General features: G+C 44.9%; 1 pseudogene; it reads right to left on the reverse strand.

Annotated features, from left to right (window-relative positions):
• Positions 1–21,624, reverse strand: part of LOC148773323 (protein fem-1 homolog A-like) — a 99,049-nt pseudogene that overhangs the window by 62,006 nt on the left and 15,419 nt on the right.

Genomic DNA, 21,624 nt, shown 5'->3' on the forward strand with positions numbered 1-21,624 from the left:
AGCTGTTGGTGGTAGAAGCTTCCAGACCACGTGCTCAGAGAACTGACTTTCTATAAGAGTCCCTGCACTCATCCTCCACAAGAAGATGCTCAACCTCCCACATGTCCCATCTGCCTGAGTTTCAGAGAATCTTGCCTCTGACCTGGGGCAGAGAGATTGAAGCCATCGTCTTCCTCCCCTACTAGAAACACATGTAGAAGCTGAGAGTTGGGTTCAGCCTCTACCTCTGACGTGTCAGACAGGATAGACCCAGCCACCCAGGGCAGTGTTAGAACTGGGGCCCCTGAGAGGGCAAAGTGGGATAATCCACCTTTCCAGCACATTCTCACCTGCTCCTTCTTCTCTGCTGTGGGTCCAACTCTCTGCGCCCAAGCCACCAGCCCCTTGGGTAGCTTTTGTGATTTGGTGTTCTGTTTATTTACCTGGGGGAGGGGAGTTAGTGCTTTCCAGGTGGCTCTGTGGTAAAGAATCCACCTTCAGTGCAAGAGACACAGGACATGCAGGTTCGATCCCAGTCTCGGGAAGTTCCCCTGGAGAAGGGAATGGCCATTCACTCCAGTATTCTTGCCTGGAGGATACCAAGGAGAGAGGAGCTTGGTGGGCTACAGTCCATGGTGTCGCAAAGAGTTAGATGCGACTGTGCACTCTCAGGCACGGGCAGCTTACAGCTGTGGTGCAGGAGGTTTTGCTGCCCTACACTTTTTTAAAAAAAGATTTTGCTGTAAGGCTCCCTAAGTTCATTTCACGCAACAAGGGGTTTATCTTGCCTGAGACAGCCTCGGCCAGCAAGAGTGAGCTATATTTTGTGACAAGTTCATGAGGTAACTGTCCCACAAATGAGGGTGACCATACATTTCTGAACAGTTCACCCTTTTGCCTTTTATTTGGGCAGCCTTACTTCCCATTCTCACTAGAAAGAGAAGTCGTTTTCCAAAGGAGGAGCAGGCCAAATACCAAAGGAGCTGGGCTTGCCAGCCATTTCTGACTCAACAAGAGCTATTCATAGCTTGGTTGCTTTGGAGTTTGATTTTCACAATTTCTGAGTTCAAACTGCAGGTCACCTCTGCCTCACAAATCACGCAAGTGGTCACAGGTGTGTGGTTAACAACCCAAGTGTCTGTAGCCGTTTTTTAGATGCTTGGAAACCAGGATCCAGGTGACCCTGAGATAATTCCAAGTATTGACACACCATTAACCCACTGAGCCAGATAGATAAGATGGAGGATGTCTGGAACAGGTTGTCAAATACAGTGGTACAAAATCATGGTCTCCCATCACTGGGGGTGGGGAGGGCGATCAAGTGCTCCTTCTAGAGAACCCGCCCCTGAGAGACTGTCTGGTGTGTGTGGGGGGTATCCTCCGTGTGCCCTGGCCGCCAGCAGGAGAGTGGTTTTGGCCTGTTGGGAAAGCAGTGAGGAACAGAAAGGGACTGGAGCCACTACAGCTCAAGAAAGAGGCCATTCCCACCCTGTGCTTCTCCTGCAGCCTTGTCTCAGGGCAGCTACCCAGAAGACTCCAGAAGCCACAGTGGGTTCCTAGATGTTCTGTCCCTCCAAGGGAACTAAGTCTCATTAAGATTTGCAGTGTTATTAGAGTCTTTATTTACAAGACCAGGTGTTGCCTTCTGTCAAGGCAGGGAACGCCATCACTGTCCCTCCAGAAGCCTGGAGTAAAGAAATAAGGTAGTGTCCCCCCAAAAAATATCCATAAGGAAGAGAAAATACATTCACAGTACCGAATGATACTGTAAGTTTATGTCATCTCTTGTCAAGAGGAATTATCTCTCAGTACCTTTATCCATATTGGTTTCTTTTTAATTTATTTATTTTAATTGGAGGCTAATTACTTTATATTATTGTATTGGTTTTGCCATACATTGACATGAATCCGCCCCGGGTGTACATGTGTTCCCCATCTTGAACCCCCCTCCCACCTCCCTCCCCATCCCATCCCTCTGGGTCATCCCAGTACACCAGCCCCGAGTATCCTGTATCATGCATCGAACCTGGACTGGCGATTTGTTTCACATATGATAACATACATGTTTCAATGCCATTCTTCCAAATCATCCCACCCTCGCCCTCTCCCACAGATTCCAAAAGACTGTTCTATACATCTGTGTCTCTTTTGCTGTCTCGTATAGGGTTATCGTTATCATCTTTCTAAATTCCATATATATGCGTTAGTATACTGTATTGGTGTTTTTCTGTCTGGCTTACTTCACTCTGTATAATAGGCTCCCGTTTCATCCACCTCATTAGAACTGATTCAAATGTATTCTTTTTAAATTGCTGAGTAATACTCCATTGTGTATATGTACCACAGCTTTCTTATCCATTCGTCTGCAGGTGGACATCTAGGTTGCTTTCATGTCCTGGCTATTATAAACAGTGCTGCGATGAACATTGGAGTACATGTGTCTCTTTCCATTCTGGTTTCTTCGGTGTGCATGCCCAGGAGTGCGATTGCTGGGTTGTATGGCAGTTCTATTTCCAGTTTTTTAAGGAATCTCCACACTGTTCTCCATAGTGGCTGTACTAGTTTGCATTCCTACCAACAGTGTAAGAGGGTTCCCTTTTCTCCACACCCTCTCCAGCATTTATTGCTTGTAGACTTTTGGATAGCAGCCATTCTGACTGGCGTGAATTGGTACCTCATTGTGGTGTTGATTTGCATTTCTCTGATTATGAGTGACGCTGAGCATCTTTTCATGTGTTTGTTAGCCATCTGCATGTCTTCTTTGGAGAAATGTCTGTTTAGTTCTTTGACCCATTTTTTGATTGGGTCATTTATTTCTCTGGAATTGAGCTACAGGAGTTGCTTGTGTATTTTTGAGATTAATCCTTTGTGAATTGCTTCATTTGCTGTTATCATATTGTTTTATATGATACAGAACACTATAGATGTTTCACATTTTATCAACACTGGATATCAAAAGTGAAATGAGGAGAACAAGATGGCAGAGGAGTGGGTGGACGTGGAGATCTCTCTCCATGGATATATCAGGAATACACCTTCAGACACAGTAGTGCATGCAGAACACCAGCTGAGAGTGGACAGGAGTACCTGACCAGCAGGAAAGAATACAGAGAACCACGCAAAACTCGGTAGGATGAAGGAACTTGGGGGAGAAACAGAAGTGTTAGTAGGACTGGACCTGCCCTCAGCGGGTAGGGGAACTGAAGCAGGGGTCCAGTCCCCACGTTGGGGCAACTGTCTGAGTCAGAGGAGAAACCTTTAAGGCTGAAGTGAAACGGCTGATCTGTGGCAGCCTAAATGGAATGAGAATTATACAGTCCTTGCCACAGCCATACACACCCCGGACAGGGATGCAGGTCCCCTGGAAGGTGCTTGGCTGGGAGCTGGTGTTTAGGGATTGTGGAGCAATCCAAGGGCGAGGGCCGCTGTTGACCACAGAGAGACAGATCGAGGGGATGTGAAGGAGGAGATTGTGGTGGGAAATGCCTGTGGAGGAAAGCTGGGCAGCCTTGGAAGCAAGGCAATACTGCTGAGTCACGCATAGGGAGTAGAGCCACCACCATGGCCTCTCTCTCCCGACTCGCCAGCACCAGCAGCTGAACAATAGAGAGGCTGGCACATCAAATACCTAACACACTGGACGACAGAGTGGGACCCCAACCAGGGTTCCCCTTTAAGTGCCTGACAGACCGATCTACAGAGTAGAACCCTAGCCGAGGGGCCCCTCTATGTGCCTGATGTGCCAAACAACAGAGAAGGACCCCAGGCAAGGGAGCACTCTACGTGCCTGAACTGGCAGAACTACAGAGAAAGACTGGCCAAAGAGGCCTTCTGGTCACCAGCTACAAGAGGCTCGAAAAAAGACTCTGATAGGGCCATAACTCCTGGGGGCAGAGGCAGTCCGTGTCCCTCCACGCTTTGCACCGCCAGGGTACCCGCAAGCCAAGCAGCTGTGCCATATTCATGCTCAATGCTCACAAAGGCAGAACTGCCACAGGCAGAAAAAAAAATCTTGCATCTATGCACGCAGGGTTGCTTCAGTCATGTCCAACTCTTTGAGGCCCTGTAGACTGTGGCTGCCAGGCTTCTCTGTCAGGGGGTTCTCCAGGCAAGAATGCTGGAGCGTATTGGCCAACACTGGTTTCCATAGCCTTCTAGAGCACTATATTTGCTGCTGCCCTAGCTGCCAACTCCCCTGAGTACCTGGTGCTGCCAGAACCTCTGTGACTCAAGCAGCTGCACCACCTCCACATCTGGCCCTCACAGGGGCAAACCCAAATCCTCCAGGGCAGCCTCAGGAGCAGACCCCAGTAGGTGACCCACATGCAGAGGTGGAAATAAAACCACAATTGAAACTCAGGGGCAGTGCGGCTAAGGAAGAAGACTCAAAACCTTCCCACAAGCTGTACAAGCTGCAGATTAAATCCACATGAGCAACCAGGCAGACTCTGTGTCTGTGAAATATAGAAAAGGACATTGAGAGCTCCCACAAAAGAAAACACACTAGTTGTAGTAGCTGTGGACGCTGGAGACAAGAACACACAGTAGTAGGGCCAGTCTAGAATATGAGCTGCCCCCACAGCAGGTCCAGAGATCAGCACAGAGTGGGAGGGCACCCTAGGGAGATAAGGTGGACTGTGACTCCCAACAAGGGAAAGGACTCTGACAACAGTGACTCAAGAAAAATATTTATTATTCTTATCTTTAGACTTGTTCTATATATGCTTTTGGATTCCTTTTGTTTGTTTGTTTTCCTTCTCCCCCCTCCCCCATTGTAGTTGTCAACTTTATTGGCACTATGAAACCTAATTAAGCCTTTGAGTTTTCTTCCCCCCTCAATCACAATTTAATTGTTGTTATAAACCTCTGCCTCTATGTTGGACTTTTGCCGTTCTGTGGAGTGGGAAAACAGATCAGCAAACTTGCTTAAGATCACACAGCTCACATGTGGAAGCACGGAGATTCAGACAATTTGTATCAGATAACAGAGCTCACATATGGAAACACAGAGAGGACACGCAACTTGCTTAAAATCACACAGCTCAGCAGTGACAGCACAGAAAGCTCAGGCAACTTGCTAAGGTCACAGAGCTCAGAAGTGGAAGCACAGAGAGTTAAGCTATTGCCTAAATACTCACCGCTCACAAGTGGAAGAATGGACGGGTTAGGCAACTTGCCTGATGTCACACAGCTCAGATATGGAAGAACAGACACGTTATGCAACCAGCCTAAGATCACATAGCTTCTAAGTGGAAGCAGAGAGAGTTTGGCAACTTCCTAACATCGCACAGATCTAGTGAAAGCACAGATATCAGGAAAATTGCCTAAGATTATGGAGCTCAGAATGGAAACAGTGAGCTCAGGCAAGTCGCCTAAGATCACACAACCCTGAAGTGGAAGCACCCAGAGGTCAGCCAACGTGCCTAAGATCACACAGCTCAAATACAGAAACAAAACAAAGTCAGTCAACTTGCGTACGATCACACAGCTCAGAGTGGAAGCACAGAGAGTTTAGGCAACTTGCCTCAGACCACACTACTCAGAAGTGGAAGTACCGAGTAGTCAGGGAAGTGGCCGCGCATCACACAGCATAAAAATGGAAGCACAGAGAGGTCAGGAAACATGTCTAAGATCACACAGCTCAGAAGTGGAAGCACAGAGAGGTCAGGCAACTTGTGTAAGATCACACAGTTTATAAATGGAAGCACAGACAGGTCAGGTAACATGCCAAAGATCACACAACTCATGTGGAAGTATGGAGACATTAGGCATCTTACATAGTATCAACCAGCTCAGACTTGGAAGAACAGGGTGTTTAGCCATCTTGGCTAACATCGCATCTCCTATGGTTCAGCTGGTAATGAATTTGCCTGCAATGTGGGAGACCCGGGTTCGATCCCTGGGTTGGGAAATCGCCTGGAGAAGGAAATGGCAATCCACTCCAGTACTATTGCCTGGAAAATCCCATGGACAAAGGGGGCTGGTAGGTTACAGTCCATGGGGTCGAAAAGAATCAGACACGACTGAGCGACTTCACTTTCACTTTCAGAAGTGGAAGCACAGAGAGGTTAGGCAACTTGCCTAAGATCACACAGCTCTCAAGTAGAGGCACAGATAGGTCAGACAACTTGCTGAAGATCACACAGATCGTAAGTGGAAGCATCTAGATGTCTGGGAACTTGCCAAAACTCACTCAGGTCAGATGTGGAAGCACAGAGATGTTCAGCAACTTGCCTAAGATGACAGAGCTGAGAAGTGGAAGCACAGAGAAGTTAGGCAAGTTGCCTAAGAACACACAGCTCCTAGGTGGAAAAACAGAGAGTTCTGCGACTTGGCTATGATCACAGAGAGCAGAAGTGGGAGCACAGAGATCAGACAAACTTCCGAAGATCACCCAACTCAAAAGTGGAAGCACTGCAAAGTCAGGCAACTTGTCTAAGATCACAGAGCTCATGTATGGAAGCACAGAGACGTTGCTCAACTTATCTAAAATCACACAGTACAGATGTGGAAACACATAGAGCTCGGACAAGTTGAATAAGGTCACACAGCTCAGAATTAGAAGCAGTGACAGCTTAGGCCACTTGCCTAAGGTCACTCAGCTCAGAGGTAGAAGCACAGAGAAGTTAGACAACTTGCCTAATGTCACACAGGTAAGAAGTGAAGTATAGAGAGATCAGGCAGCCTGCCTAAGATCACAGAGATCAGAAGTGGAAGCAAAGAGGGTTCTGGCAACTTGCCTGAACTCACACAGTTCAGAAGTGGCAGCAAAGAGAGGTCTAGAATTTTACCTAAAATCACTCAGCCCAAATGTGGAAGCTCAGTGAGGTATTTTCAACTTGATTAAGATGACAGAGCTCTTAATGATATGAGGGAGAAGGTTCTATTCATGAAATGGAAGGGCAGAGAGGTTAGGCAAGGTGCCTAAACTCACACAGCTCAAATGTGCAAAAAGAAAGAGTTCCTGCAAATTGCCTATGATCACACAGATCAGAAGTGGAAGCATGGAGCGGTCAGGCAACATGCCTAAGATCACACAGCTGCCAGGTAGAAGCACAGAGACGTTAGGTAAGTTGCCTAAGATCACACAACTCCTAGGTGGAAGCACAGAGATATAAGACAACTTCCACAGTATCACACAGCTCAGAAGTGGAAGAGCACGGAGGTCAGCCAACTTGGCTAATATCATCCACTCAGATGTGGAAGCACATAAAGATAGGCAAGTGTACTAAGATCAAAAACCTTGAAAGAGGAGGCACAGAGAGATCAGGCAAGTTGGGTATAATCACAGAGGTCAGAAGTGGAAATACAGAGAGGACAGGCAGCTTGTCTAATATCACACAGCTCCCAATGGAAGCAAAAAGAGGTCAGCAAACTTGCCTAAAATCACACAGCTTTTAAGTGGAAGCACAGAGAGCTTAGGCAACTTGCCTAAGATCACACAGCTCACATGTGGAAACTCGGAGAATTAGACAATTTGTATCAGATAACACAGCTCACATATGGAAGCACAGAGAGTCAGACAATTTTAATCAGATAACATAGCTCATATATGACAGCACAGAAAGGTCAGGCAACTCGCTAAGGTAACAGAGCTCAGAAGTGGAAGCACAGAGATTTAAGCTATTACCTAAATACTCACAGCTCACAAGTGGAAGAATGGATGGGTTAGGCAACTTGCCTAATATCACACAGCTCAGATATAGAAGAATAGACAGGTTATGCAACCAGCCTAAGGTCACAGAGCTCATAAGTGGAAGCACAAGTAAATTGGCAACTTACCTAATATCACACAGATCTAGTGAAAGCACACAGATTTCAGGAAACTTGCCTAAGATTACACAGCTCAGAATGGAAACAGTGAGGTCAAGCAAGTTGCCTAGGATCACACAATTCTGAAGTGGAAGCACCCAGAGGTCAGCCAACGTGCCTAAGATCACACAGCTCAAATATAGAAACAGGGTGAAATCAGTCAACTTGCGTAAGATCACACAGCTCAGAGTGGAAGCACAGAGAGTTTAGGCAACTTGCCTAAGACCACACAACTCAGAAGTGGAAGCCCAGAGAAGTGAGGGAAGTTGCCTCACATCACACAGCTCAAAAGTGGAAGCACAGAGAGGTCAGGAAACATGTCTAAGATCACACAGCTCAGAAGTGGAAGTACATAGAGGTCAGAAGAACTGCCTAAGATCACACAGCTCTTAAGTGGAAGAAGAGAAGGGTCAGGCAAATTGCCTAAGATGACACAGCTCAGAAGTGGAAGCATAGGAAAGTCAGGGAATTTGCCTAAGATCACACAGGTCAGAAGTGGAAGCACAGAGGTCAGGAACTTACCTAGGAACACATAGCATAGCTATGGAAAAACTGAGTGGTCAGGATCTTGTCTCAGATGAAACAGATCAGGTTGAAAACTTGCCTCAGATGACAGAGCTCAGAAGTGGAAGCACAGAGTGGTTAGACAAGTTGCCTAAGTTCATACAGCTCCTAAGTCAAAAAACAGAGAGGTTCCTCAAGTTGTCTATGATTACACAGGTCAGAAGTGGAAGCACAGAGAGGTCAGGCAACTTGTGTAAGGTCACACAGTTCATAAATGGAAGCACAGACAGGTCAGTATCATGCCTAAGATCACACAACTCAGATGGATGTATGGAGACATTAGGCATCTTACATAGTATCAACCAGCTCAGACTTGGAAGCACAAGGTGTTTAGGCATCCTGGCTAATATCCCATCTCCTGTGGCTCATCTGGTAAAGACTTTGCCCGCAGTTTGGGAGACCCAGGTTCGATCCCTGGGTTGCGAAATCCCCTGGAGAAGGAAATGGCAATCCACTCCAGTACTATTGCCTGGAAAATCCCATGGACAAAAGAGGCTGGTAGGCTACAGTCCATGGGGTCGCAAAGAATCAGACACGACTGAGCGACTTCACTTTCACTTTTACTTTCAGAAGTGGAAGCACAGAGAGGTTAGGCAACTTGCCTAAGATCACACAGCTCTCAAGTAGAGGCACAGATAGGTCAGACAACTTGCTGAAGATCACACAGATCGTAAGTGGAAGCATCTAGATGTCTGGGAACTTGCCAAAAATCCCTCAGGTCAGATCTGGAAACACAGAGATGTTAAGCAACTTGCCTAAGGTGACAGAGTTCAGAAGCGGAAGCACAGAGAAGTTAGGCAAGTTCCCTAAGATTGCACAGCTCAGATGTGAAAAAACACAGAGGGTCCTACAAATTGCCTATGATCACTCAGATCCGAAGTGGAAACATAGAGAAGTCTGGCAACTTGCCTATGGTCACACCACTCAGAAGTGAAAGCACAGAGATTTCAGGCAACTTTCCTAAGTTCACACAGCTCAGACATGGAACCACAGAGAGGTTAGGCAACCTGCCTAAGATGACAGAGTTCAGAAGGAGAAGTATGGAAGGTTAGGCAACTTTCCTAAGATGACAGAGCTCAGAAGTGGAAGCACAGAGAGGTAAGGCAAGTTCCCTAAGATCACACAGCTCACATATGGAACACAGAGATGTTACGCAGCTTGCCTATGTTGACAGAGCTGAGACGTGGAAGCACAGAGAGGTTAAGTGAGTTGCCTTAGAACACACAGCTCCTAGGTGGAAAAACAGAGAGTTCTGCGACTTGGCTATGATCACAGAGAGCAGAGGTGGAAGCACAGAGATCAGGAAAATGTCCAAAGATCACCCAGCTCAAAGGTGGAAGCACTGCAATGTCAGGCAACTTGTCTGAGATCACAGAGCTCATGTATGGAAGCACGGAGACGTTGTGCAACTTGTCTAAAATCAAACAGTACAGATGTGGAAACACATAGAGCTCAGGCAAGTTAAATAAGGTCACACAGCTCAGAATTAGAAGCAGTGACAGCTTAGGCCACTTGCCTAAGGTCACTCAGCTCAGAGGTAGAAGCACAGAGAAGTTAGACAACTTGCCTAATGTCACACAGGTAAGAAGTGAAGCAAGGAGAGATCAGGCAGCCTGCCTCAGACCACAGAGCTCAGACGTGGAAGCAAAGAGGGTTTAGGCAACTTGCCTGAACTCTCACAGCTCAGAAGTGGCAGTAGAGAAAGGTCCAGAATCTTGCCTAAAATCACACAGCCCAAATATGGAAGCTCAGTGAGGTTTTTCCAACTTGCTTAAGATGACAAAGCTCTTAAGGACATGAGGGAGAAGGTTCCATTCATGGAATGGAAGGACAGAGAGGTTAGGCAAGGTGAGTCAGATCGCACAGCTCAAATGTGCAAAAAGAAAGAGTTCCTGCAAATTGCCTAGGATCATGCAGATCATAAGTGGAAGCATAGAGAGGTCAGGCAAAATGCCCAAGATCACACAGCTGCCAGGTAGAAGCACAGAGAGGTTAGGTAAGTTGCCTAAGATCACACAACTCCTAGGTGGAAGCACAGAAATTAGACAACTTCCACAGGATCACACAGCTCCGAAGTGGAAGAGCAAGGAGCTCAGGCAACTTGGCTCATATCATCCACTCAGAAGTGGAAGCACATAGAGGTAGGCAAGTGTACTAAGATCAAAAAGCTTGAAAGAGGAAGCACAGAGATATCAGGGAAGTTGGGTGTAATCACACAGGTCAGAAGTGGAAACACAGAGAAGTTAAGGAAGTTGCCTTGCATCATACAGCTCAAAAATGGAAGCACAGAGAGGTCAATAAACATGTCTAAGATCACACAGCACAGAAGTGGAAGCACAGAGAGGTCAGAAGAGCTGCCTAAGATCACACAGCTCTTAAGTTGAAGAAGAGAAGGGTCAGGCAAATTGCATAAGGTGACACAGCTCAGAAGTGGAAGCACAGAGAGGTAAGGCAAGTTGCCTAAGATCACACAGCTCACATATGGAACACAGAGATGTTACGCAGTTTGCCTATGTTGACAGAACTGAGAAGTGGAAGCACAGAGATGTAAGCGAGTTGCCTAAGAACACACAGCTCCTAGGTGGAAAAACAGAGTTCTGCAACTTGGCTATGATCACAGAGAGCAGAAGTGGAAGCACAGAGATCAGACAAACGTCCTAAGACCACCCAGCTCAAAGGTAGAAACACCCAAGATCAGGCAACTTGTCTAAGATCACAGAGCTCATGTACGGAAGCACAGAGACGTTGCTCAACTTGTCTAAAATCACACAGTACAGATGTGGAAGCACGCAGACCTCAGGCAAGTTAAATAAGATCACACAGCTCAGAATTAGAAGCAGTGACAGCTTAGGCCACTTGCCTAAGGTCACTCAGCTCAGAGGTAGAAGCACAGAGAAGTTAGACAACTTGCCTAACGTCACACAGGTAAGAAGTGAAGCAAGGAGAGATCAGGCAGCCTGCCTAAGATCACAGAGATCAGACGTGGAAGCAAAGAGGGTTTAGTCAACTTACCTGAACTCACACAACTCAGAAGTGGCAGCAGAGAGAGGTCCAGAATATTGCCTCAAATCACACAACCCAAATGTGTAAGCTCAGTGAGTTTTTTTGACTTGCTTAAGATGACAGAGTTCTTAAGGACATGAGGGAGAAAGTTTCGTTCATGGAATGGAAAGACAGAGAGTTTAGGCAAGTTGCCTAAGATCACACAACTCTGAAGTGGAAGCACCCAGAGGTCAGCCAACTTGCCTAAGATCACACAGCTCAAATAACAAACAGAGAAATCAGTCAACTTGTGTAAGATCACACAGCTCAGAGTGGAAGCACAGAGAGTTTAGGCAACTTGCCTAAGACCACACAACTCAGAAGTGGAAGCACAGAGAAGTCACGGAAGTTACCTTGCATCACACAACTCAAAAATGGAAGCACAGAGAGGTCAGAAGACCTGCCTAAGATCAGAGAGCTCTTAAGTGGAAGAAGAGAAGGGTCAGGCAAATTGCCTAAGGTGACACAGCTCAGAAGTGAATGCACAGAGAAGTCAGTCAACTTACCTAAGATCACACAGCTCAAATGTAGGAGCACAGAGAGGTCAGGTCACTTGCCTGACATCACACAGCTCAGAAGTGGAAGCACAGAGAGGTTAGCCAACTTGCCTAAGTTCATACAGCTCATATATGGAAGCAGAGAGTGATTAGAAAAGTTGTCCCACATGGATGCAATCTCAAAAATGAGAGAGTGATCTTTGCTCATTTTCAGGCAAACCACTCAATATTACAGTAATCCACAGCTATGCCCCAACCACTAATGCCGAAGGAGCTGAAGTTGAATGATATGATGACCTACAAGCCCCTCTGGAACTAACTCCAAAATGACGTCCTTTTCATCATAGTGGACTGGAATGCAAAACCAGGAAGTCAAGAGTTACCTGAGTAACAGGCAAGGTTGGCCTTGTAGTACAAAATGAAGCAGGGCAATGGCTAACAGAGTTTTGCCAAGAGAATGCACTGGTCATAGCAAACGCCCTCCTCCAACAGCACAAGAGATGACTCTACATATGGACATTACCAAATGGTCAATAGTGAAATCAGATTGATTATATTCTTTGCAGCCAAAGATGGAGAGGCTCTATACGATCAGCAGAAATAAGACCAGGAGCTGACTGTAGCTTAGACCATGATCCTCATTGCCAAAATCAGACATAAATTGAAGAAAGTAGGGAAAACCACTAGACCATTCAGGTGTGAGCTAAATCAAATCCTTTATGATTATACAGTTCAGTTCAGTTCAGTTCAGTCGCTCAGATGTGTCCGACTCTCCGCGACCCCATGAATCACAGCACGCCAGGCCTCCCTGTCCATCACCAACTCCCGGAATACACTCAAACTCATGTCCACAGAGTCGGTGATGCCATCCAGCCATCTCATTCTTGGTCGTCCCCTTCTCCTCCCGCCCCCAACCCTTCCCAGCATCAGAGTCTTTTCCAGTGAGTCAACTCGTCGCATGAAGTGGTCAAAGTATTGCAGTTTCAGCTTTAGCATCAGTCCTTCCAATGAACACCCAGGATCGATCTCCCTTAGAATGGACTGGTTGGACTCCTTGCGGTACAAGGGACTCTCAAGAGTCTTCTCCAACACCACAGTTCAAAAGCATCAATTCTTCAGCGATCAGCTTTCTTCACAGTCCAACTCTCACATCCATACATGACCACGGGAAAAACAATAGCCTTGACTAGACGGACCTTTGTTGGCAAAGTAATGTCTCTGCTTTTTAATATATTATCAAGGTTGATAATAACTTTCCTTCCAAGGAGTAAGCGTCTTTTAATTTCATGGCTGCAATCAGAATCTGCAGTGATTTTGGAGCCCAAAAAAACAAAGTCTGACACTGTTTCCACTGTTTTTCCATCTATTTCCTATGAAGTGATGGGACCAGATGCCAATATCTTTGTTTTCTGAATGTTGAGCTTCAAGGCAACCTTTTCACTCTCCTCTTTTACTTTCATCAAGAGGCTTTTGAGTTCCTCTTCACTTTCTGCCATAAGGGTAGTGTCATCTTCATACCTGAGATTATTGATATTTCTCCCAGCAATCTTGATTCCAGCCTGTGCTTCTTCCAGCCCAGCGTTCCTCATGATGTACTCTGCATATAAGTTAAATAAGCAAGGAAGTGAGAAATAGATTCAAGGGATTAGATCTGATACACAGAGTGCCTGAAGATCTATGGATGGAGGATCGTGACATTGTACAGGAGGTGGCGATCAAAAACATCCCCAAGAAAAAGAAGTGCAAAAAGGCAAAATGGCTTTCTGAGGAGGCCTTATATATAACTGAGAAAAGAAGAGAAGTGAAAGGCAAAGGAGAAAAGGAACGATATACCCATTTGAATGCAGAGTTCCAAAGAACATCAAGGAGAGATAAGAAAGCCTTCCTCAGTGATCAGTGCAAAGAAATAGAGGGAAACACCTGAATGGGAAAGACTAGAGATCTCTTCAAGAAAATTAGAGATACCAAGGGACATTTCATGCAACGATGGGCACAATAAAGGACAGAAATAGTATGGACGTAACAGAAGCAGAGGATATTAAGAAGAGGTGGCAAGAATACACAGAAGAACTATACAAAAAACATCTTCATGATCCAGACAACCACGATGGTGTGACTACTCACCTAGAGCCAGACATCATGGACTGTGAGGTCATGTGGGCCTTAGGAAGTGAAATGGAGCAGAACTATGGTCCTTCCCCCCTGCCCCTCCAATATTCTCTCCCTGTCTTTTGCCTGTGGAAAACTTTAGTCTAAGAATAAGTTTAATCAGAGAAGTGAGAAATGCTGAAACAAAGGGAAACTGTCAAAGGAGACAAAATAAGAATATACTGCAAGCATAGTCAAGGACCTTTAGTTCTTTCTCAAGGGCTATAGATAATATTCTGAGCCATATCCTGTGAGCTGTCTTATAGATACTAAAACCCCAGGTGGAGAAGTTAACTACATGATAACCAGGCTGTACCCATGACTTAAGCTGCCACAATTCCAAGGACTGATCACAAAGAAATGGGAACAAATGGACCGTGGAACTGAAGCTTCAGTTCATACCAGCGGCTCAGCTGTGTCCAACTCTTTGGGACCCCATGGACTGCAGCATGCCAGGCTTCCCTGCCATCACCAACTCCTAGAGCTTGCTCAAACTCATGTCCATTGATTTGGTGATGCCATCCAAACATCTCATCCTCTGTTTTCCCCTTCTCCTCCTGATTTCAATCTTTCCCAGCATCAGGGTCTTTTCCAATGAGTCAGTTGTTTGCATCCGGCGGCCAAAGTATTGGAGTTTCAGCTTCAGCATCAGTCCTTCCAATGAATATTCAGGACTGATCTCCTTTAGAATGGGCTGATTGGATCTCCTTGCATCCAAGGGACTCTCAAGAGTCTTCTCCAACACCACAGTTCAAAAGCATCAATTCTTCGGTGCTCAGCTTTCATTATAGTCCAACTCTCACATTCATGCATGACTACTGGAAAAACCATAGCCTTGACTACACAGACGTATGTCAGCAAAGAAATGTCTCTGCTTTTTAATATGCTATCTAGGTTGGTCATCACTTTTCCTCCAAGGAGCAAGCATCTTGTTAGTTTCATGGCTGCAGTCACCATCTGCAGTGATTTGGGAGCCCAAGAAAATAAAGTCTGTCACTATTTCCATTCTTTCCCCATCCGTTTGCCATGAAGTGATGGGACTGGATGCGATGATCCTTCCTTTTTGAAAGGTGAGTATTAAGCCAGCTTTTTCACTCTCCTCTTTCACTTTCATCAAGAGGCTTTTTAGTTCTTCTTCTCTTTCCGCCATTAGGGTGATGTCATCTGCATATCTGAGGTTATTGATATTTTTCCTGGCAATCTTGATTCCAGCTTGTGCTTCATCTAACCTGGCATTTCATATGATGTCCTCTGCATATAAGTTCAATAAGCAAGGTGACAATATACATCCTTGACATTTTCCTTTCCCAATTTGGAACCAGTCCATTGTTCCATGTCCGGTTCTTACTGTTGTTTCTTGACCTGCAAACAGATTTCTCAAAAGGCAGGTCAGGTGGTCTGGTATTCCCATCTCTTTCAGAATTTTCCACAGTTTGCTGTGATGAGCATATCAGGTGGTCTGGTATTCCCATCTCTCAGAATTTTCCACAGTTTGTTGTGATCCACACAGTCAAAGGACTTCCCTGGTGGCTCAGACGGTAAAGTCTGCCTACAATGTGGGAGACCCGGGTTCAATCCCTGGGTCAGGAAGATCTCCTGGAGAAGGAAATGGCAATCCACTCCAGTATTCTTGCTTGGAAAATATCACGGATGGAGGAGCCTGGTAGTACAGTCCATGGGGTCGCAAAGAATCGGACACGATTGAGCGACTTCACTTTCTTTACACAGTCAAAGGCTTTCGCATCATCAATAAAGCAGAATAAGGCGGAGCTGCAGAGATTCACAAGTGATGAGGCCAGGTTACAAGACCTGGAACTGAAGATTAACTGTACCTAAAACAACCAAGATGATGCTCTTCACACCACTGATGACCAATTTGAAGATGACTGTTAGAGATGTGACTGTACTGTTCCTGCCTGTAACCCTCCTCCCCCAATTTGTCTATAAAAACTCTTACCCCCTGCTTGTGGGGGCAGGGCACAGTTGGCCTTTGGACAGATATCCACCATCCTCTCCCCTCCTAGTTGCCAGCATTTGAAATAAAGCAAACTTTACTTTCCACCAACCTGGCCTGTTGACTGGCTTTTGAGCAGCGAGCAGCCGGATCCCCAACACGTACCTTTCGGTAACAGATTTTGGTGGCCAGTGTGGGGCTGGCTACTGAGGCTATGGCCATCTACAGCTGGCTGTGGCTGGCTATTGCTGGCTCCTGTGCTTTCATGGCACCTGGCTCTCCTGGGTCTTCCAGGGGAGAGCTGTGGCAATGAGAGTGTATTAGCCTGCTGCTGGTGGCTCTCTCGCCCCAAGTAGGGGATTTGGGGGACGTTCTTAGCAGCTGCCGAAACCATTTGTTTTGAGGATCCTCCTTGTTTCTCCCTTGCTTGGCACTGACTGCCAACTTATGCTTTTCTTGGTGGAATGGAAACTTGCATTTGGGATGATGTGACGAGCTCCAAGACTGGGTAAGTCCACCAGTGTGCACACGGGGAACCTTCATTTGTGAGCGCTAGTGCTATTTGGGCATTCTTGCCAATTGGTTCTGATGTGCATCTGATATTGAGAACTGTTTGGGACATGAGGTGCTACTTGGGCATTTTGCCAGTTGGTTCTGACATGTGTCTGATGTTGATCGTTTGTGATCACTGACTGCTATATGGACATTTTTTCCAGTTGATTCTGACACCTGACTACCGTTGAGGACCATTTGTGAGCACTGAGTGTCTTTTGGGTATTTTGCCAATTGGTTCTGACATCTGACTACCATTGAGGACCGTTTTTTTTTGGAGGGGGCACGTGCTTCTTTGGGACTCCATACTGGTCACCCTCAGAGAGGGTTTATGATGGATCTGTCGTTTGGTATATGAGCATATATTCCATTTGTGTGATTGGTATTCTCGTTGCCTTATGTAAAATGGGAAATACAGGTTCAATTCATTAAGAAAAACTTTAGCCATAAATTTATGCCTAAAAAAGAAAGATGATTTTTTGGGGAGACAATGTATGGCTACAGTATTCTTCAGAATCTGGAGAAGATTGATTCAGATGAAAGTCTTGAAATTAAAAAAAATTGGTTCTTTTTGCATATGCGGGAAAGCTAACTTGATAAAACACTTTTTCCAGACCCTGAGAAAACAAAAATATGCCTGGGAAAAAGTTTGAGGTGGACGTATATCATGTCCTTTAAAAAAAAAAATCATGTCCTTGAAATACACACACAGTGCACTTTGCCTGGCTCTTCAGCCTTGGGTTAACTATGCAAATGAATAAAGGCTTTAAGATTGAATGTATGATTTGGATATTCTGGCTATAACCTATGAACTGATTACCTACTTTTGTATTCCTGTAAGACCAAGAGGGAAACTAGATACGTTTGGGTTTATTAAACATATGTATCGTACCACTAAAGAAAAATGATGCTATGAAAAAAATGTATGTTTTTTGAGGTTATAAAATATGTTCTTATGTTTGTCAATCAGAAAATGCTGGTGTAACATTTCAATCACTTGTTTCTTGGTCTTGTTGAAACTGTCAAGGGTTAAAAATTGTGATATATAAAAATCATAGGCGCAACATTTTGGTATATAAAACAAGTAGGATATATGTTGTTGACGAGGAGAAGGTATAAAAAATGGAGCTATTTTTGTTGAAGAAAAATGATGTTAACTTTTGTCCTACAGTTGCTTCTGGATGAAGAAATACAGGACACATTTGTTTGGATCTAGAAAGTGACAAAAGGTGTGTTAAAAATAAATTTTCAATTAAGAAAAAGTACATTGTCAAGATTAAGATTAGACTGTATTTAATTAGGTACTAACAGTAAACTGATACAAGAAAAAAGTTGGTTTTTCTCTCTCTTAAGTAAGTAAAGATCCCCTGGAACACTGACCTGATTTTGAAAACAGACTTCTAACAGAAAGTAATTGTTTTGTTTCTAATCATACTTTTGACTCCAAGGTTCAGGATGGAAAAATTGTCCAATAAAGTTGTCACAGAGTATAGTTGCTCATGATGTGCAACACTGCTGGCTGCAAGTGTACCTCTTAAAGCACATGCACAATGTTTGTGTGACAATTGGTATGAATGATAAAATGTATGACCTATAAAGCATTTCCCTATTTAACATACTTCCAAGCCTGTTCATGATATCTGGTTAGTTTTCCCCCAAGGTGGACAACTAGGCAAATATATAAATAAAAAGGAGGCCTAGCACCGAGGGACATGGATGGACCCAGAGATGGCAAATAAACCACTTTGGCAACATTGGATCAATGCTCCTTATGGAAAGAGTTGCAACTTAAAAGGGGAAAATAACGGAAAAAAAATTCACACATTGAGGTAGGGGAAAATCATTCTGGTTGATACATGATTTAATTTGAACTTCAGGCTAACCAAAATAGCCTGTTTGTGGCCTATCAAACATACATTGTACATCTGCTTTAACCATTAAGACAAAATAATACAAAGGTAGATTTCGATTATTATCCTCATTGTGATATGTCTAGTAATTTTCAAATTTTTGTCCAGGTACTATGAAAGTTTACTGCTTTCTTGCTCTGTACCCGTCCCTCCTCAAGAATGAGGAGTATCAAGGAGAAGGGGGCACTGAAACCGAGACAGAACACTATGGCCCTTGCCCCGCCCACATGTTCTCTGCCTGCCTTTTTCCCGTGGAAAACCTAGTCAAAGAATGAGTTTAATCACAGAAGTGAGAAGTGCTGAAACAAAGGGAAACAGTCAAAGGAGACTAAATAATAATAATGCAAACATTAAGCATAATCACGGACCCTTAGTTCTTTCTCAAGGGCTGTAGGTAATATTCTGAGCCATATCCTGTGAGCTGTCTTATAGATACCAAAACCCCAGGTGGAGAAGTTAACTACATGATGACCAGACTTACTCAGAACTCGAGCTGCTACAATTCTGAGAATGATCACAAAGAAATGGGAACCTGGACACTGGAACCGAAGATTAACTGTACCTGTAACAACCTTGATGATGCTGGTTGGACAACCGGTGACCAATTTGAAGATGACTGTTAGAGATGACTGTACTGTTTCTGCAGGTAACCCTCTCCCACTCACTTTGTCTATGAAAGCTCTTACCCCCGGCTTGTGGCATGGGGTGGGGGGAGGGTATTCAGCCTTTGGACAGATGTTTGCCACCCTCCCCCATAGTTGCCTGTATCTGAAATAAAGCAAACTTTCCTTTCCACCAACCTGGCCTGTTTATTGGCTTTTGAGCGGAGAGCAGCCAGACCCCCAGCATATATATTTGGTAACAGAAGCATCACTATGAACAAAGCTAGAGGAGGTAATGTCATTCCAGCAGGAAATAGAATAGGATTCTATTTCAGATCCGAAAAGTTGAGGCTGTGAAAGTGCTGCACTCAGTATGCTAGCATACTTGGAAAACTCAGAAGTGGCCACAGGACTGGAAAAGGTCAGTTTTCATTCCAGTCCCAAAGAAAGGCAATGCCAAAGAAAGTTCAAACTACCGCACAATTTCACTCATCTAACACGCTAGCAAAGTAATGCTCAAAATTCTTCAAGGTAGGCTTCAGCAGTATGTGAACTGAGAACTTCCAGATGTTCAAGCTGGATTTAGAAAATGCAGAGGAACCAGAGATCAAATTGCCAAAATCCATTAGATTATAGAAAAATCAAGAGAGTTCCAGGAAAATATCTACTTCTGCTTTACTGACTACACCATAGCCTTTGCCTGGGTGGATCACAACAAACTGTGGAACATTCTTAAGGAGATGGAAATACAGGACCTGCTCAATTTACCTGCTCATAGCTTAGAAGTGGAAGCACAGCGTGCTCAGGAAACTTGCCTAAGATACCACAGCTCTTAATCGGATGCATGCAGAGGTCAGCCAACTTGCCTAAGGTCACACAGTTCAGAAGTGGATGTAAAGCGAGGTTAGGCAACTTGCTTAAGAACACACAACTCAGATGTGGAAGAACAGAGATATCAGGCAACCTGACAAGAATCATGCAGCTCAAAAGTGGAAGCACACAGAGGTCAGGCAGCTTGCCTAATATCACAGCTCATAAGTGGAAGCACAGAGTGTTGAGGCTATTGGCCTAAGATCACACAGCTCAGAAGTGGAAGCACAGAGAGGACAGGCAACTTGACTAAGATCACACACCTCAGAAGGTGAAGGACAGAGACACCAAGAAACTTGCGTAACATCACAGAGCTCACATATAGAAGCCCAGAGAGGTTAGGCAACTTGCCTAAGATCACACAGCTTGAAACTGAAAGGATAGAGAAGTTACGCTACTCGCCTAAGATAACACAGCTCAGATGTGGAAACACATAAGAGGTCAAGAAACTTGCCTAAGATCACATAGATCATAAGTGGGAGCACAGATAGGTCAGGAAAATGGCCTAAAATCACACAGCTAAAAAGTGAAAGCACAGAGAGGTCTGGCAACTTGCCTAATCTCATGGAGTTCAGAGGTGGAAGCACGGACAGGTTAGGCAACTTGCCTAAGATCACATAACTCACAACTGGAAGCACAGAGAAGTCAGGGAAATGGCTTACAATCACAGAGCTCTTAAGTAGAAGCCACAGAGGTCAGCCAACTAAGATCACACAGCTCAGAAGAGGAAGCACAGTGAGATTAGGCAAATTGACTATGATCACACAGCTCAGATGTGGAATCACAGAGACTTTAGGCAACTTGCCGAAGATCACACAGCTCAAAAATGGAAGTACAGAGAGCCAGGCAATTTGTCTAAGATAACACAGCTCACATAGGGAAGCACAGAGGGGATAGGCTACTTGCTTAAAGTCACACAGCTTAGCAGTGGCAGCACAACAGATCAGGCAACTTGCCTAAGGTCACCAAGCTCAGAAGTGGAAGCACAGAGAAGTTAGACTATTGTCTAAAATCACACAGCTCAGAAGGGGAAGAGCAGACAGTTTAGGCAGCTTGCCTGAAGTCACACAACTCAGATATAGAAGAACAGACAGGATACACATGGGACCTAAGATCACACAGCTCAGATGTGGAAATACAGAGAGGGCAGGCAACCGCTTAAGATCACACAGCTCATTGTGGAAAAACAGAGAGGTCAAAAAACTAGCCTAAGATCACAAAGCTCATAATTGAAAGCACTGAGAGTTTAGGAAACTTGCCTTATATCACACAGCTCACATGTGGACGCACAGAGAAGTCTGGCAACTTGCCAAAGATCACAGAGTTCAGAAGTGGAAGCAGAGATAGCTTAGGCAATGTACCTAAGATCACACAGCTAACATATGGAAGCACAGAGAGGTTAGGCAACTTCCACAAGATCACACAGCTGAGATGTGGAAGCACAAAGAAGTCAAGCAACTGGCCTAAAATCTCACAGTTCAAAAGTGGAAGCACACAGCTCAGGCAACTTGCCTAAGATCACACAACTGGAGAGATGGAAACACAGAGAAATCAAGCAACTTGCCTAACATCACACAGCAGACAAGTGGAAGCACAGAGTGTTCAGAAAACTTGCCTAAGATCACACAGCTCAAATGTGGAAGAACAGAGAGGTCAAGCAATTTGCCTAAGATCACACAGCTAGAAGTGGAAGT

This window comes from Moschus berezovskii, chromosome X (assembly GCF_049115385.1).
Source record: "Moschus berezovskii isolate FMDL1 chromosome X, NW_MosBer_1.0, whole genome shotgun sequence".
Classification (NCBI taxonomy): domain Eukaryota; kingdom Metazoa; phylum Chordata; class Mammalia; order Artiodactyla; family Moschidae; genus Moschus; species Moschus berezovskii.